At 38.4% G+C, this 19,435-nt stretch overlaps 1 long non-coding RNA gene across 1 annotated transcript in view; it reads left to right on the top strand.

The window, feature by feature from the left end:
• LOC147572019 (uncharacterized) overlaps positions 1-19,435 on the top strand; it is a 270,675-nt gene that overhangs the window by 11,268 nt on the left and 239,972 nt on the right. The gene's annotated exons all lie outside the window — the stretch shown is intronic.

The following is a 19,435-nucleotide window of genomic DNA, read 5'->3' as shown; positions in this document are numbered from 1 at the left end:
ACGTACTTCTCTTCTACTAGAATGCCATTCCTTTATCACACAATAAATTCTTCTCAGATTTCCACGTTTCGTTAAAGGGGTAACATTTATACGTTATCTTTTCTACACTATCTTTCATGTTCACTATGAGGCTCAAAGAAAACTTCAATAGCCATGAAAAAATTAAGATTAGAGATTAGAATAGTTAGTATATTACTTACAAAATCAGTAGCTTCTATACCATTCAATCCTTGAAATATATAATTGTTCAAATAGGTACGATAGAAGTTTCTCTCTCAATATAAAGTCCCAAAGAGGTCAGTGGGCAACTCTCCTCCAACTAGTGATTCAGAGTTTTTGGCTTGTTGTATCTTCTAGATTCACCATCCCTAACACTTTGCTATCTGCATCCACTAATGGAAGAAAAAAAAAAGGGGGTTAAAAAGATGTAACCACTTTTTAACAGCCATCATCTAGTAGTAATACACATCACTTCCACTCATTTCTATTCATTAGTACAGCTCACATGGCCCAACCTAAATGTCTTGAGTTTGGGAAGTATGGTTCCTGACTGGGTGACAGTTTGCTGGTGACACCTGGTGCTGTGCAAGGGAAAGCATACATGTTGGTGATGACAGTTCGCTGTCTCTGCTACAGTTAATATTCGTATGTTTGCAAATGACATAACTTTCAATTTAAGAGAGCTTAAGCAACATGTTGTTTTAATGAAGTCATTCAGGGGGCTGTTCTGTGATGCCTAGGAACATCTACAGGGATCAGACAACTCTGGGGAACTTCAGACATGGGACCTAGACACAGAATGCCTACATGGTTATCTGTTGTCTTTGTTTTATCTGCTTGTTAACTTTGGTCTTTCACATTGAAGAGCAATCGCTTCCTACATGGTAGGGGTGGGAAGTTAGCCAACTCCAGGCTTACAGTCTCCAAGTTTAGTGACTCCAGGGGAAAGTGAGAATATGTGTTTATCCATTTGGCTATGTAAAAATCCCAGGGTAAGTGGCATCTGGGTGGTTCAGTCAGTTAAACATTTGACTCTTGATTTCAGCTCAGGTCATGATCTCATGGCTGTGGGGTCAAATCCCATGTCAGGCTCTGGGCTGAGTGTGGAGCCTGCTTGGGATTCTCTCTACCTCTCCCTTTGCTCCTCCCCCTGCCCATGCTTGCTCGCTTACTCTCTCTCTCTCCCTTTTCTCTCAAAAATAAATAAATAAGCATTAAAAAAAAATCCCAGGGACAGACTCTGGCCAATTTGGCTCATATGTTCCCCCTCTGGACCAATTACTGTGGCCACTGCTAAGAAGTGCTCTGATTGGCTAGGCTGGAGTCCTATGTCCTCCACATTTTAGCAGTGGCAGGCATTGTGATAGCAGTTGTATACATGACAAGGTTAAGATCAAACTCTCCAAAGAAGGCAGGAGCTGATATTACCAAAGGATGGATAAAGATTTTCTGAGTAGGACAAAAAAAAAAAAATAAATAAATAGATATTTACAGAATATTACAGATGTTTTGTACAAATTAGGAATAATGAATTGAGACTCTGAGATTTTATTCTAAAAATCAGTTTTCTGTATATTTCCCTAACTTCTATAATAGTAAAATAACTTAAATTTGATAGTAACCTAAAGAAAAACTTTAGTCCTGTCCACATTTATGTTTGCTGCCAAATGTCAAATTTCATTTTATTTGATGTTTTACTTCACCATACCCTGAAACTTTTATAAGGGGCCATAACGTAGGACTGAGACAAAAAGTCTATTCTTCCGATTGCATGTGAGTCAGACATCGGATAACCATATGTAGGTTTGCTGATGACAGTCCTGTTTTAGACCCGTTGTCTTATGTGAGACAACACATAAAGATGTGAGAAATTTTACAAAAGTATATTAGGAAATAATTTCACTGTTTCACTAAATTGCCACTATTTAACATTGTCTTCCCTGGATTACCTATGTTAAAATATGAATCCAAGGATTTTACAGACTTCTGTGCTGAGGAAAAACAGTGCTTCCTTAGGTGACTTCCTTGGGATATTTGGCCAGGTCTAATGGGATCTCTATAGGACTTTAGGTTCCTGTTCCTGGAACCTTTAGCAAAAGTAAAGGTCAAATGGATTATAGACAAAATAATTGGAGAGAATAAATTTCTAGAAATTAAAATTATGTTGCTTTAGTAAATATTTTTCATTAACTAAATAATACATATGTGTAGGTGCATATTCTTGGCTAGATTCTAGTCTTTCTTGTAGGCTAGCTATACTCCCCCCTTTGAGGAATAGGGGATAAAATTTTTATTCTTTGGTTTTATAATGAGCATTATTATATATACTAGGTACCATTTTCTGGGTACTTGGAATAGCCATGAAAAAAGTGGACAGTGGAGCGCCTGGGTGGCTCAATTGGTTAGCGTCTGACTCTTGATTTCAGCTCAGATCATGACCTCAGGGTCATGAGATGAAGCCCTGCATCACCCTCTGATGAGCATGGACCTTAAGATTCTCTCTCTCCCTCTTCCTCTGTCCCTCCCATGCTCTCTCTAAAATAAATAAATAAATAAATGAATAAATCAATCAATAAATAAATAAGTAAATAAAAAAATAAAATAAAATAAAATTAAATTAAAGCAGACATGGGGTGCCTGGGTGGCTCAGTTGGTTAAGCATCCAACTCTTGATTTTGGCCCAGGTCATAATCTCAGGGTGGTGGGATTGAGCCCCACATCAGTCTCAGGGCTGGGCATGGAGTCTGCTTGAGATTCTCTCCCTCCCTCCGCTCCTCCCCCACTCCTCTCTCCAAAAAAAAAAAAAAAAAAATTAAAAGTGGACAATGTTAATGTCTTCCTAGAATGAGATTTTTGTGGGGGAGACATAATAAACAAATAAGTAAATATATACTACAGTATCAGTTAAAGATATTGGTTCTGAAGAAATACAAGGCTATGTCCTTATCACAAATTACTTTTTTCTCTTTTAGGTTTACTACATGGGTTTCTTTTGCTTATAGCCAAAGGAGTCTTTTTTTTTTTTTTTTTTTTTAACGTTTATTTATTTTTGAGACAGAGAGAGACAGAGCATGAACAGGGGAGGGGCAGAGAGAGAGGGAGACAGAATCGGAAGCAGGCTCCAGGCTCTGAGCCATCAGCCCAGAGTCCGACGCGGGGCTCGAACTCACGGACCCCGAGATCGTGACCTGAGCTGAAGTCCGACGCTCAACCGACTGAGCCACCCAGGCACCCCCAAAGGAGTCTTAATAATTATACTCCTATCTAAAAAATTTCCTATTAGCATTCACCAATTATATTTCAAATTGTGTTTTCATACTTTACCAGCTGATCTATTCCAGGAGCTCTCAAAAGTTTATTAGTTACTGAAGGACAATTCCATTTTGTTTTTAAATGTCTATTTTTTATTTTTGAGAAAGAGGCAGAGTGTGAGTGGGGAAGGGGCAGAGAAAGAGGGAGACACAGAATCCAAAGCAGGCTCCAGGCTCTGAGCTGTCAGTACAGAGCCTGAGCGGGGCTCAAACTCATGAACTGTGAGATCATGACCTGAGCTGAGGTCAGATGCTTAACCAACTGAGCCACATAGGCACCCCACTGAAGAACAATTTCTGACTAGCATCTAGAAGTGAATTAAGAAGCAATAAACATAATCATAAACCACTTCTCCCATAACATTTTGTCCCCATCTGGGAAAATTTTTCCTCCCATGGTCAATCTAAACATCTCTTTAAAATGTATGTCATCTACCTTTTTAGATTTATTTTTAGCCAGACGACATAAGCAAAGTATAGCCAGTAGGTTTCTGCACCCTATGCATCCTTGGTCTCACCCATGTGACACAATTAACGTGGAGCCCACCCACTTGGATCTTAGGAAGAGTATGGCCCTGGTTCAGACCAGGATCCTTTCTGGAGAGAGACAGGTAGATCCTAGGGATAAGGGCTCACTGGACCAGTTCTTGGCGACAGCATTGTACATTCCTCTGAAATTTATCTATGTTCAATTTATCCTTTCTTTTTGAACAGAGGTCTGAGAGTATGGATTCTGTGAAAATGTTGCTCAACTTCTAGAATAAACCATAACACTTTAGTTATGTTTGTGGTAAAAGTGGACCTATGATGGGATTAGGTGATCCTCAGTACTCCCAAGTCTCAGGGTGGATCTCATAGGCAGTGGGCAATAGTTATAGCATACTTTTGAAGAGTTGAATGGGGATGAGGACTGGGAGAGAATCCAGCTATATACATTTACAAGAGTCTATTACCATAAGAATATGCCCCCCTCATTCTGGAAATAGAACAAGTGCTGTGTAAAACCCACCTAGCATATTTTCCACTGGCTTTAATACTGCCATCCCAATGGTGTGTGCACTTACATATACCATATGTCATATTACATATCTCTCTCACACACACACATATAAAGTTTAGGGCATTTGTGGACCCAGTCCATGCATAACTTAAAATCTTATAATTTTATTTCAAAAAGCTGTAGGGTAAGTGAAAGAATATGATGGCCAAGATGGCTACAGTGTTGGGTTATGAACTAGATTAGAGGAAAACTTCAGCCAATTGGAGAAGCATGAAGCAAATAGGAGTACAGAAGTAGGACAGCTTCTGCTGCTTTAGCTGAAGACTAGGGCCCACATCACTTATTCTGTCTGTAGTCCCAAGTTCTAAATTCCTGTTACTAGTCTTTACTCTTGGTAACATAAGCCATCCAAAATCACTATTTTGAACTTAGTTACTGGTGGTGTAATTGGCTAGATATCTTGAAAGCCTTCCAGATTTTTATCTACATCATCTAAATATGCTGGATAAACAACAAAATAAATCATTTTAAATCTATAGTTGAGCCAGTAAGAAAGTAAGTCAAATCTTGAAAGCACAAGAATAAAGCACCTTCAATGGATATATCATCCAGACATAAAATCAATAAGGAAACATTGGACTTAAACTATATGTTGGATCAGATGGACTTAACAGACATTTCTAGAATATTCCATCCAATAACAGCAGAATATACATTCCTGTCATGTGCAAATGGAACATTCTCCAGGATACATCATATATTAGGCCATTAAACAAGTCTTAATAAATTTAGGAAGATTTAGATATTATCATGCCTCTTTCCAACCACAATGGTACAAAACTAGAAATCAATCACAATAAGAACAACAAATATGTTGAAAGTAAACAACATGCTCCTGAGCGACCAATGGATCAAAGAAGAAATCAAAAATAAATTAAAACAAAATATCTTAGGAGAGGGGCACCTGGGTGGCTCAGTCGCTTAAGTGTCTGACTTTGGCTCAGGTCATGATCTCAAGGCTCGTGAGTTTGAGCCCTACGTTGGGCTCTGTGCTGACAGCTCGGAACCTGCAGCCTGCTTCAGATTCTGTCTCCCTCTTTCTCTGCCCCTCTCATACTTGCACTCTGTTTCTGTCTCCCTTTCTCTCTCTCTCTCTCTCTCTCTCTCTCTCTCTCTCTCTCTCTCAAATATAAATAAACATTAAAAAGAAAAAAAAAGGTACACTTAGGAGAAACGAAAACAAAGGGACAGTATACCAAAATTTATGGGATGCGGCAGAAGCGGTTCCAAGAAGAACATTTATAGTAATAAATGCCTACATTAAGGAAAAAGAAAGATCTCAAGTAAATAACCTAACCATACACCTCAAGAAGCAGGAAAAAGAAAAACAAAATAATCCCAAATTTAGTACAAGGAAGGAAATAACAAAGATCAGAGAGTAAATAAATGACAGAGACAAAAGAGACAATAGAAAGACCAATTAAACTAAGAGTTGTTTTTTTAAAAAGATAAAACAGAAAACCTTTATCTAAATTTATCAAGAAAACAGGAGAAAATTATATATAAAAGAAGAGACATTATAATTGATACCAAGCAAGTACAAAGAATCATAAGAAGCTATGATATATAATTATATGCCCACAAATTGGACAAACTAGAAAAAAAATGGATAGATTCTTAGAAACACACAACCTACCAAGACTAAATTGTGAATAAATAGAAGATCAGAACAGACTGATTACTAGTAGGGATATTGAAAGGATGCCCACTCTTACCACTTTTGTTCAACATAGTAGGAAAAGTCCTAGCAGAGCCATCAGACAAAATAAAGAACTGAAAGGCATCCATGGGGCACCTGGGTGGCTTAGTCGGTTAAGCGTCTGACTTCAGCTCAGGTCATTATCTCATGGTTCATGAGTTCGAACCCTGCATCAGGCTCTGTGCTGACAGCTTGGAGCGTGGAGCCTGCTTCAGATTCTGTGTCTCCCTCTCTCTCTGCCCTGACCCCCCTCACGCTCTGTCTCTCTCTCTCAAAAATAAATAAACGTTAAAAAAAAAATAAAAAAAAAAGTAAGAAAGAAAAGGCATCCAAATTGGAAAGGAAGAAGTATATTATCTCTGTTTGCAGATGACATATTATATATAAAAAACCCTAAAGACTCCAGCAAGTAACTGTTAGAACTAATAAATTCAGTGAAGTTGTAGACTATAAAATCAATATACAAAGATCTGTTGCATTACTATTCACTAACAGATAATGATCAGAAAGAGAAATAAGAAAACAATGACATTTACAATTGTATCAACAATAATAAAATACACAGGAATAAATTTAACCAAGAAGGTGAAAGTTCTATACACTGGAATGTATAAGATATTGATGAAAGAAATTGAAGAAGACACAAATAAATGAAAAGATATTTCATGTTCATGGATTGAAAGAATTAATAAAATGTACAAACTATCCAGTACAATCTACAGACTCAATGTAATCACTATAAAAATTCCATTGGCATTTTCCACAGAAATAGAAAAAAGAATTCTAAAATTGCATGGGACCACAAAAACCCTAAATTGTCAAAGCAAGCTTGAGAAAGAACAAGCTAGAAGCATTGTACTTTCTCATTTCAAATTATATTCCAAAACTACCATAATTAAAACATGAAGTACTTTCATAAAAACAGATACATAGATCAATGGAACAGGATAGAGAGCCCAGAAATAAATCCATGCATACATGGTCAATTAATTTATTACAAAGTATCCAGGAATATACAGTGGTTAAAGGGTAGTATTTTCAATAAATGGTGCTGGGAAAACTGAACAGCCACACGCAAAAGAATGAAACTGGACCACTATCTTAAACAATACAAAAAATTAACTCAAAATGGCTTAAAGACTTAAATGGGTTAAATTAAAAATAAACAAGTGGGACTACATCAAACAAAAAAGCCTCTTTTTAGCAAAAGAAACTATCAATAAAGTTAAAAGGCAACCTATAGAATGGGAGAAAATATTTGCAAACTCTCTTTCAATAAGGGGTTAATATCTATAATCTACAAAGAACTCCTACAACTCAGTTGCAAAAAATAACTCAATTGAAAATGAGCAAAGAACCTGAATAGACATTTTTCCAAAGAAGACACACAAATGGCCAATAAATACACGAAAAGGTGTTTGACATCACTAAGTATCAGAGAAATGCAAATCAAAATCTTAATGAGCTATCACCACCTGTTAGCATGGCAGTGATCAAAAAGATGGGATAACACATGTTGGCAAAGATATAGAGAAAAGGAAACCCTTGGGCACTGTTGGTGGAAATATAAATTGACATAGTCCCTATGAAAAACACTAAAAAGTTTCCTGAAAAAATAATAATAGAACTACCACATGATCCAGCAATCCCACTTCTGATAAACAAAGGAAATATACCATTATCTCTAGAGATATCGCTACCCTCATGTTTTTTGCAGCATTATTCACAATAACCAAGATGTGGAAACAACTTAGTTGTCGGTCATTAGATGAATGGATAAAGTAAATATATATACAAAATATGTATTGATGTATATAATAACATATTAATATGTAAGTGTATTTATATCAGAAAGAATATTATATAGAGAAGAATATTATATATATAAATTAGCCTTAAAAAGAAGGAAATCCTTTCATTTTTGACAACATGGATAGACCTGGAGGCCATAATACTAAGCAAAATAAGTCAGACAGAGAAAAACAAACACTGCTTGATATCATTTATATGTGGAACAGAAAGAAAGAGAGAGAAAGAGGGAAAAGAAAGGGAAGGAAGGAACGAATGAATGAATGAAGGAAGGAATGAAGGAAAAAAGAAAGAGAAAAGCTTAACTCATAGAAACAGTGAAAAAGTAGTTGTCAGGGGCCAGAGTCAGGGAAGTAGAGAGAGGTTCGTAGAAGGTGTACAGACTTTCAGTTATAAGATGAATACGGTCTGAGAATCTAATATACAACATGGTGACTACAGTTGTTAGTATTGTATAATTGTATTTACATTGTATAATTGAGATTTGCTAAGACAGAACAGTTATGTTCTCACCAAAAAAAAGTAAAGAAGGTAAATAGATGATAGATGCGTGAATTTATCTGGTGAAGATCATCTTTTCACAATGTTTGTGTAGATCAAAGCATCATATTGTACACTTTAAATATCTTCCAGTTATACCTTAGTAAAGCTCAGGAAAAAAAGAGGGAAAAAAGTTACATCAGTGTTTCTCAATCTTCTTTTCATTATCACCTGCTAAGGAAACATTTTGGACTTTTTTTTTTTCCCCTAATTGCCCTTACCCCCTATGAAATGTTAATACCACAGATATTCTTTACATTTGTTTATGTTCTGTGGCTCTTCAGAGGGCCATAAACCATTGTAATATCTAAAAAAAACAAAAAAAACAAAAAAAAGAATTTACACCCAAGAACCCGTTTTTGCAGGAAGGGCATATTGTCCCCTTGGTGAAGCTCTGCTTTCAATGTTGTTATCATTAGTGGAATTAGTAAACAGAGCCCTGAATTTATAGTCGCTTGCCGAGTAAGAGAGATTAGAATACCGACTCTACCTTGTACTATCTCTCTTATTTTAGCAAAAGTATTCAATTTCCTCGGATGTCAATTTTCTCATGTATAAAATAAGGTAAAAGAATAAGCAAACAAAGAAACAAGATGGGAAATATTTGCCTAACATCACAGGGTTGTTGTGAGAGTAACTCTTCGTGAGATAAGTTTATTTATCGAGATAGGACTCACCGCAAAAGATTGCCTATCAGCGTTTTTACCAGTCTTGATGACATGAACATAGAAAGCACCTCAAGTGTTTGCACAGTAGTAATAGGAATGTGGCAATATGCTCTGCAGTTCAGTTGAGCATGCAAGCAGATGATAACGGTTTTTAGTGGAATTTGTTGAGACACAAAGGAGTACTCATGCCTATTGGAGGAAAAAGTCACAAAGGGAAATCTTGGAATATTTTCCCTTCAGAAGCTTTGAAAGCAGTAGCAAATATTGCTTGACTCCACTGAGTTATTTGAAGTGAAGGACTGGATTGCAAACCATTCCTTCTAATATTTAATTCATTGCTTTTCTATAATGAATGTAATTATCTTCAGGCAACTTAAGATTTCGATGTAAACTTTTATTTCCAACCATGGTTTATTAAGTATTACACCTAAATTATAAGCTGAGTTGGTCTAAAATAAGTTAAGTTGGTCGTATAAAATCCATTTAACTTTTAACTCACTACAACTTCTGAAATATACCGTTTGTTGAAAAATAATAACACGTGTAACATTTATTGAGCACACAGTGTATACCAGGCCCTGGACGAGGCGTGTTACAGTCATGGTTTTTGATCCCTATAGCAACACGAAGAGTTAGTAATGCACACTGTATTATTATCTACAGTTATCTACTGTAGCAAAAGTCATTTTATTTACTCCCAGTTCTGGGTGTCACCTAGGTTGTTCTGCCAGTATTGTTTAGGGTCACTCATGTGGATTCAGTTTGTGAGCTGGTCAGATGGAAGCTATTTGGTCTAGAGAGGATCCTCTAGAATGCTTTGTCTTGGCTCCAGGTGGTCTCTCTTTCTTCAACAGGTCAGCCTGGGCTGTAGGATCCCAAGAAGACAAGATGGAGGCCGTATGGCTTCCTAAGACCAGACTCAGAACTCACTCAGTGTCACTTCCATTGCATTATACTGGTCACAGCAGAGTCACAAGCCTAGCCCAGATTCAGGGAGTGTGGAAGTAGATTCCACCTCTTGACGGGAGGGGCTGCCAAGAATCTGTGGCCGTTTTTAAGCCACCACATGTACTCTCACATATGAGCTATTTGTTATTTGTTTGAAGAAATATCCGAGCAAACTCTTATTTACTTATTACTTTTTTACTTTCACCATCTTCAACATAGCATGACAAAGAGGTAGGGCGAAGAAATAAAAACTTGTAACAATTTCATGCATGTAGTGACTCAAACAGAAGAATAACATTCTTACTCTTGAAATCTACATGAGCTCTGAGTTTTAGAGATAAGTTAAACAGACACAGCTGAGGTATAGACACGGCCTCCAAATGTTGCTCGTGTAATGAATTATCCTGTTGAGAGTAGTGAATAAGGTTGGACCCAGACCAGCATGGAGGTTTAGGCAATGCTTGGTGCTCTGGAGTCTTGCTTGCTCCTGATCTGAGACTGTGTGATAGGCCCACTTGTGAATAGAAAACTGCTGGGGAGTGGGGGGCAGTCATTGGGCCTATAGTTCTTGCATTTAAGAAGGTGATAAATCTTTATTCATCAGTTGATGGACATTTGGGATAAAGAAGATGTGACATATATATACAATGGAATACTACTTGGCAACGAAACAGAATGAAATCTTGCCATTTGCAATGATGTGGATGGAACTAGAGTGTATTATGCTAAACAAAATAAGTCAGGCAGAGAACAAACTGAAGGTTGCTGGAGGGAAGGTGGGTGGGGGGATGGGTTAAATGGGTGATGGGCATTAAGGAGGACATTTGACGTGAGGAGCCCTGGGTGTTATATGTAAGTGATGAATCACCAGTTTCTACTCCTGAAACCAAGACTATACTGTATGGTAATTAACCTGACTTTAAATAAAAACAAATAAACAAAAACAATGATGAAATTAAAAAAAAAATGAAGGTGGCAAATCTGAGATTCAGAACTCAAAATGTAGAGATAACAAGCTAGAAAGTGTTTGGTTTTAATCTCCTTAATTTAGCAGAAGGTAATCAAGTAAGACCTACAGGCCAAGGTGACAAAATAATGACACTAAAAGCAATAAAAGAAAGGGCATGTATGTTCTTGGATCTTTTCTCTCATCCTCATTTCCTCATTTGTGCAGGAGTGCAGGATATGGTATATGCTTTGACTTTAACGAATCCCCATCCTGCCCTATAACCCGCACCCCCAGCCTTGCTGTATTTGGGGGACTTGTGGAATGAATGATGATGAAGGCACTTTGCACTCCTGGACATGGGAGGAGGTCTCACTTGCTGAATGTGCCCATGCCTGGGTCCTCTTAAAAGATTTTTATCAATGACATGAATGAAGCCATAGAAAGAGGGCTCTCACATTTACTAAGAACATAAATCTGGGAGGGTGTGACAGACACTACTTGTTGTCTCTGAGTACCTGTTCTCACCCTCTTACTTAATAATATAACTGTTCTTTTTATCCTGAACTATTGCTCAGAATAGAGATAGCATTTTTCAGCCTCTCTTGTAGGTAGTTGTGGCCATGTGGCTATGTTCTAACTAATGGATAAAAGGTACTAGAGGCAAAATTCTGCTCCCTATAAAAAATGATTTCTCAAGGCACCTGGGTGGCCCACTTGGCTAAATACCTGACTCTTGATTTCGGCTCAGGTCATGATTTCATGGTAATGGGCTCTATGCTGAACGTGGAACCTACTTGGGCTACTCTCTCCCCCCTCTCCCTCTGCCCCTTCCCCACTCACCTGCATGCACACTCTCTCTCACTCTCTCTCTCAAAATAAATAAATAAACATTAAAAAAAATCATTTCTCAAGGGTCTGTAAATCAAAGTGTTACATGGAATGGCACTTTGGGGTGGTCGTCTTAAATCAGAGACAAACTTTTTGGCTCTTTTCTACTTCTTGTTGGCTGGAGAGTGGATATAACAGCTGAATCTCTAGCCTTCATGTTGAACTATGAAATGAAGGAGGTGTGTAGGACAATAAAACCAAGTTGAAGGGTCAGCATCCCTGATGATCAGAAAGTCATCATTCCAGTGCTGAAGTGTTTACCTATGGTCTTTGTTCACATAAGATAGGCATGCATTTCTATGTTGTTTACATTATGGTGTCTTAGTGTCATGTTATTTATAGCCACATCTAATCCTGATTAATCCAGAGAGCTTGCTTCTATGCTGAGCAATGAAATCAATATCAAAAAGCTCTTGACAGGCTGAAATGAAAGTCAAAACTGTTGTGAAATAAAGATGAAATAAAATGTAAATGGCAAGAAGAACTGGCTAAAGAGTAGTTCATACACAAAAGCCACGAGCGTGTGTTAGGGGAGGGAAGCTGGCAGACGTAAAGTTGATGTAGGTGAACAGCCTAATGAGGCTGTTGAAAGCTAATCCTATGGTTAGGTTAAGTTAAATTGTACAGACCAAGAGAGATTAATACTTTGTTTTCAAGTTTATTTATTTATTTTGGAGAGAGAGAGAGCATGCAAGAGGGACAGAGAGAGAGGGGGAGAGAGAGAATCCCAAGCAGGCTCTATGCTGTCAGCACAGAGCCTGACATGGGACTCAAACTCATGAACCATGAGATCATGACCTGAGCCAAAATCAAGAGTTGGATGCTCAACTGACTGAGCCACCCAGGTGCCCAAATACTTTCAATTTTGGTGTTGGCATAGCACTTCTGGAATATTGTGCTCACTTCTGAGCCCCATATTATTCCCAGTGATAAACTAGAGAGGGTCTAAAGGGCAAACAGGATAGCATAGGGTCTGACAGCGATATCACAGTCAATGGAAGGGACTCTGAAGTATTAGCCTGGAGAGAGGAATGTGTAGGGAAATGTAGGGAAAATGTATCTTCAAATATTCAAAGGGTTGTCACATAGAAGACAGAGTATGATTGTTTATTTGTTTTTCCCCAGAAGGCATACTTATGATCAGTGAATGAAAAATACTAGAGGCAAAATTCTGTTTTGTAGAAGAAATAATTTCTCAATAATTAGGCTGCCTTGAATGAGAAGGCACTGCTTTGTGAGGTGTTGAGTTTGATCATTCTAGAATCATGAGTGCTAACCTTTATCCTGTGCATTCTATGGGGCAAGCACTTTGTTGTTGTTGTTGTTTTTAAGTTTATTTATTTATTTTGAGAGACAGAGTGTGCTGGAGGAGCAGAGAGAGAAAGAAAGAAAGAATCCCAAGCAGGCTCTGCACCGTCAGCACAGAACTCAGTGCGGGGCTCAAACTCACCAACAGTGAGATCACGACCTGAGCCAAAATCCAGTCAGATGCTTAACCAACTGAGCCACCCAGTCGCCCCTGACGCAAGCACTGTATGTGCTATCTCATTTAGTCCTCACAAACCTGTGAGGCAGATTCTATTTTTGTCTGTGTTTTAAAAATTTGCAAGTTGATCGAGGCTTAGAAAAGTCAAGTGACCTACCCAGGATCATCTGGCTGGTGAGAGGCGGAACCAGGCTTTGATGCTGCCCTGTCCCCCACTCATGGAAGTGGTCAGGCGTCGGCTGGGAGAAGGGGAACGTCAGCGGCAGTACCGTAGAAGTCCTGAGTTAAGCCACCTCTGGAAGAGTCTCCATGTCTTTATCTTGAAAGCACTTTCTTAACTTGAGTAGGAGTAATGAGACTCAGTGGGTATAGTGGGAGAAAATGCCACTGGCTTTGTCTCAGGCCCTGTCGGTGAAAAGGGGGAGTCATGAAACAGGTAGGCGAATGGATCAAAACATGCAAATGGAAATCTTGACTCTTCTGCTTTCTAGTTGTGTAGTTTGGGACAAGGCACGCGGTCTGTTTGAACCTTAGTGTCTTCATGAGTAAAATTCAAATAATTACACACAACCCGCAGGGTTGTTGTGAGAGCTAAAAATAAGTAGCTTGGGGCCTATTGCCGGGCAGATGCTCAAAACTGGTCATTAAGTATCACTGACATCTGGCAGGTACTGATGCCCGTATTAGTTGCAGCTAGAAAAATTCAGATACTGGGGTTCCTCCAGGATTTAAAGGAGAAATTGAAGCTCAGTTAGACTACGTAATTTTCATAACGCCTTAGTCACTACTTGGCTAGGAATTTAGGACTTTATTCTTTAGGATAAAACTGCGTTTCCCAGGCTCACCCAAAACTCGGGTTCTGTTTGTGATTTAGGTTTTATCTATCAGAGATACTCATGCAAGACTTGAATCCGTGAAAAAAAAGTAAGTGGTAGCAGAGACACGAAGCTGATGGCATGTAAGTGTTGGGGAAACACAAAAAGAAAATCTGAAAACTCAGAAAACCTCTCCACATAGGTCTAAAAGAAAGAAAACAGTTTTATTATTGAGTAAGCATAAGCTAGAATGCGATATGAATTACAGACAATCCTCTAAGAGATTGCAAAGACAGAAAGCAATCTTACCGTTTTATATAGCCAAGCAGACACAACCCATGCCTTACGCGTTCTCAAGATAAACAGTAACTCGTCCTTAAGTGAGGCCTGGATAGCACCATTCGCCACCCACAGTTGATCCTAAATTCATCTAGGAATTGGGGCAGGTAGCCACCTGTGTTTGCGCGTTGCCTTTATCCAAAGGGAAACTAATCTCTCGTATCATTATGACAGGAGGTAAGTTTGCAACGTGGAGCCAGGTGCCAGCTGAAATTAGGCTCCTCCCCTTGCACGGAAACTGGAACATAGGGACACTATCTTCCCTGATGATTATATTTCAAAGAATTGGTTTCCAGGTGCTTGAGGAAACATTCCTGGGTTATAAAATTGGCTAGAGGCATATTTCATTTTTAAAAAGAGTTACACGCATTTTAAAGAAGCAGAGAAGTTACAAGTTTTCTAAAGCAAATGCTCTAAGAAAAGGGAGAGGGAGAAGTGTGTCACCTTTTTCAATAAGAAGAATCAAACTTGTTTTTCCTTTATTTTTAATTTGCATTTGGCCTTATACAAGTCTTCACGTGTGCACGGTCTTAACGCCAACAGGTTGGGGTGGTGGCTTCTCCATCCTCTGACCCCAGACAACACCTGCAGGCAATACACTTTCCCTAGAACATGGCCAAGCTGGTGGGCCAACTGAGACTGCATCTTCCTGACTTACTTCCTGATTATGATAGTTAGCAGTCCTCTGGTGGACCCTTCTGCAGGGTTCATCTGAGGCATCCCGGAGCGTGCTCCTCCTTTTCCAGTGAGTTCGTACGCGCCTAACTCAATATGGTGAGTCCCTTTCTTCTTAAGGGAGTAGTGTCTGTTTTCTACAACTGAACTCCATCTAATATAAAATCTAATAAAAATGATCACCTAATAAGGCACAAATCTGTTTTAGACAAAGTCTCTTTGACAGTATTGGTATAAACAGAAGATGTCTAGAATTTGATACTTGAGATGATTTTGCTAGTGAAATAAATATTCTAACAGGCACAGGTAAATACCTATTAATTTTAGGTTGTTTTGTGGATAGTATCAAATAGATGAGACTCAGGTGTGGTTTTAGTTTGGGAAACAGCACATTTCCTCGGCAGAGATTTCTTTTTTTCTTTCTGTTTTCATCTTCACATACTAAAACAAATGCAGTTTTTGAGTAAGGTTATCCAAAGCATAATGAGATTCGAAAGTAAAAGGGTTATGGCTAATCTGGGATTTTCCCATTCCCAAGTCTCAAGGAACAATCCTTTTTCATATACTAGTATTTAATTCTTCCCATCCTTATGGACACATCAATCCCTTATCAAGAGGTAAAGGCTAATTCTCTTCCCCTTGAATCTGTGCTGGCCTTATCACTTGCATTGAGCAACAGAATGTGACGGAAATGACCTCAAAGCCTGATCTAGTCCTTAAGGAGCCTAACAAAGCCTGCCTTTGCCTTCTCGGAAGCCAGACTTTGTTAAAGAAGTCAGACAATTTTGTGGAAGAGAGGCCACTTGGAAAGAGACCCAGGAATGTGAGGCTGAAGGGCCAGGAGGTAGACCAGCCATTCCAACCACCCTCTGAGGTGGCAGGCATCGCTAGGAATTCACACGTGCTGGCCCTTCCCTGGAAAGCCCTGCAGTCTCTTTTCCTAACATCCGTACTTATCCTTCAAGACTCAGCTTCAGTTTCACTAATTTTAGGTCTCTCGGAGAAGCCTGGAAATGTGATGGCTATTGCCCAATTCTTCTAGCCTAAGGGTAGAGTGGGAGAGATAAAGGAGGCTTCACATGGAATGTTGAAATCATTTTCTATATATTCATTATTTAGGAAATGATTGCTAATTGCTAGTACTACTAGTATAAAATACTAATACAACCACATACTGGGAACTATATGGAGATAAGTGCTATATATATTATTATGCAACGAATAGTATATATGAAATTTGTATAGTTAATATTTGAATTACTATGTAGTAATAAAATTAAATAGGCTATGTATGAATAACGACTTTATAATAGTTATTATGTGTGGCACTCTACCTATTAATGTAATAGTTATTTACTAAATAATAGTAGTTATTAAGGGATGGATAAAGGGCCAAATATTATAAGGCAATAAATAATACTTGGATAGTTAATCTTACCTTATACTTATATAAAATATCTATTTCCTAGGGCTCAAAGCCAAAACCATAGATAATCTGCTTCAACTTTGTTTTAAAAAAAATTTTTTTTAATGTTTATTTCTGAGAGAGAGAGAGAGAGAGAGCGAGAGCATGAGCTGGGAAGGGGCAGAGAGAGGGGGACACAGAATCCAAAGCAGGTTGCAGGCTCTGAGCTATCAGCACAGAGCCCGTCGCGGGGCTCAAACTCATTAACTATGAGATCATGACCTGAGCCGAAGCTGGACATCCAACCCACTGAGCCACTCAGGCGCCCTTCAACTCTTAACTATCATGCTTTCTTAGTGCAGAATTTCAGCCTCCATTGACTAACCCCTCTAGCTGTGCTGACATTCCTGTGCACTAGCTTAAAGCAGTTTTTATTTAGTGCCCAGGACTTTTGAAAAAATCATACTAACAGTCAATAAAGGAGCAAGATTATGTTAATCTAGACTATCCCACTCTACCAAGGTATGTCATAGTAAAGATGTTAAATAATTACCATATAACTGATAAAATATGGAAAGAAAGTTACAAGAAAAACAATATTGTCTCATGAAATCTTATCGGACCATGATGGGGCATCTCAGTGCCCTTGTCTTCCAAGCTGGAAACAGATATTGTGCCTCAAAATGATCATGCTAATTAAAGAAATAATGACATGTCAGTGTAGAATTTTCCTGTTTCTTATTCCTCCCATCTGTACCTAGTTAAGTGTTGATGTTGTCCTCATCATGTACATCTACCAATCAACACACTCAGTGGCCGCAAAGATATAGGTGAGCTAATGATGCCAATGACCAAGTCCCTTACCAGTACCTCCCACAAACGTGTTCTCTCTCTTTAAAATCCTCTTACTAGAATAAGAAGCAGTAATAGTATAATGTTTTGACTTCCACTAGTTTCCAAGAGTTAGCAGAGAGAGAACCCAGTAAATTAAGGTCCAAAGGTAACTTTTGTCCAGCATCTACTATAAACTGGGCTCTTTGAGTTTTAAGGCACAGAAATTCATTCAAACTAGAGAAGATAAATTGGGAAGATAGGTGGAAATAATTTAGGGCAGCAGGAAAAAAATTTTTTAAAAAGAAATATTATACACCATGACCAATTAGGAATTATTCCTGAAGTGTAAGGATAGTTCTACATATAAAAATTGATCAAGATAATATGCCATATCAAAAAGGAATGAAGGAAAAAAGAACATATCATCCTCTCAATTGACGCAGAAAAAGCATTTGACAAAATCTGACACCTCTTCCATGATAAAAACACTCAACAGGACAGATTGAAGGAAGATTCCTCAACGTAATAAAGCCCATATATGAAAAATCCACAGCAGACATCATACTCAAGATGGGAAGCCTTTCCTCTAAGATCCAGAACATGGCAAAGAAACACAGAGAACATCTGATTTACAATTTAATGCTTGGTTTAGTAAAAGTTAACAAAAACAATTAATATTATTAGTCTGTGTTAGTACAGAATAAAGCGCCGGCCAATCTTTACCTTTTAACATATTAGCATTCCTAAATAGGCATAAAATCCCCTTAGTGGTAACCAACTACCGGGCAGGGGAGTGGCTGATCCTGAGCTCTGTCAGTAAGTGGGTGTGCTGTCTGTAGAGAATTTAAAATGATAATGAAATCATCTAAGTGGTCTGCTTTTGAAAATCACCATGTACAGGAAATGTGAACAGACTTCATGATAAAATACCCTACCTGGAAAAAAACTTTTTTTGGTCTGGGTTCTAAACAGTTGTGATGATTGTGGAATTTTAATAATAAATGTAAGTTTCACATTAGTTCATTTTTATTACTTATCCCTTCATAAACATTGAATTCTGGGTGGGAGCTATTTGAAGAACTCCTTAGTCATATACCTGATCACCTACTTATCTGCAGATTCAAGTATATGTGTTCATTTTGAGGGCAAGGTTGTAATGTTTGAACTCATTTGGGGCGGTTTCTCTCTCTACATATCCCTGAGTGTAAATCATGAAAAATGATGTAATTTTTCCTTTTTGTGTCAAAATTAAGGAAATGCAAATTTATTTTTTATTGTTTTTTTTTTAATGTTTATTTATTTTTGAGACAGAGAGAGACAGAGCGTGAACGGGGGAGGGTCAGAGAGAGAGGGAGACACAGAATCTGAAGCAGGCTCCAGGCTCCGAGCTGTCAGCACAGAGCCCGACGCGGGGCTCGAACTCACAAAACGTGAGATCATGACCTGAGCCGAAGTCAGATGCTCAACCGACTGAGCCACCCAGGAGCCCCAAGGAAATGCAAATTAAAACTATGAGGAGATAACAATAAACCCCACTAGAATATCTAGAATTTAAAGAATGAATAGGGGCGCCTGGGTGGCTCAGTCGGTTAAGCTTCCACCTCTTGATTTTGGCTCAGGTCATGATCTCACGATTCGTAAGATGGAGCCTTGAGTGGGACTCAGCACTAATAGTGCTGAGCCTGCTTGGGATTCTTTCTCTCTCCTTCTCTCGCTGTCCTCCCAGGTGTGCATTCTCTCTCTCTCTCTCTCTCTCTCTCTCTCTCTCTCAAAATCAATAAATAGACATTAAAAAAAATAACTGATAACATCAAGTGTTGACAAAGATGCAGAGCATTGCTGGTGATCTATACCTCTTTGGGAAAACTGTTTTGTATCTACAAAATTTGAACATATTCATACTCCATGACCCAGCAATTACTCCCCCGAGCAAACATCCAACAGAAATGCGTATGTACACCAAAACACAGTAAAAAATGTTTGAAGCAATATCATTTGTGACTGCCTTG

This window comes from Puma concolor, chromosome F2 (assembly GCF_028749965.1).
Source record: "Puma concolor isolate L17-30 chromosome F2, mPumCon1.1.hap2, whole genome shotgun sequence".
NCBI classification, from domain to species: domain Eukaryota; kingdom Metazoa; phylum Chordata; class Mammalia; order Carnivora; family Felidae; genus Puma; species Puma concolor.
The sequence above is the reverse complement of the archived record's forward strand: the minus strand, read 5'-3'. Positions and strand labels throughout refer to the sequence as shown.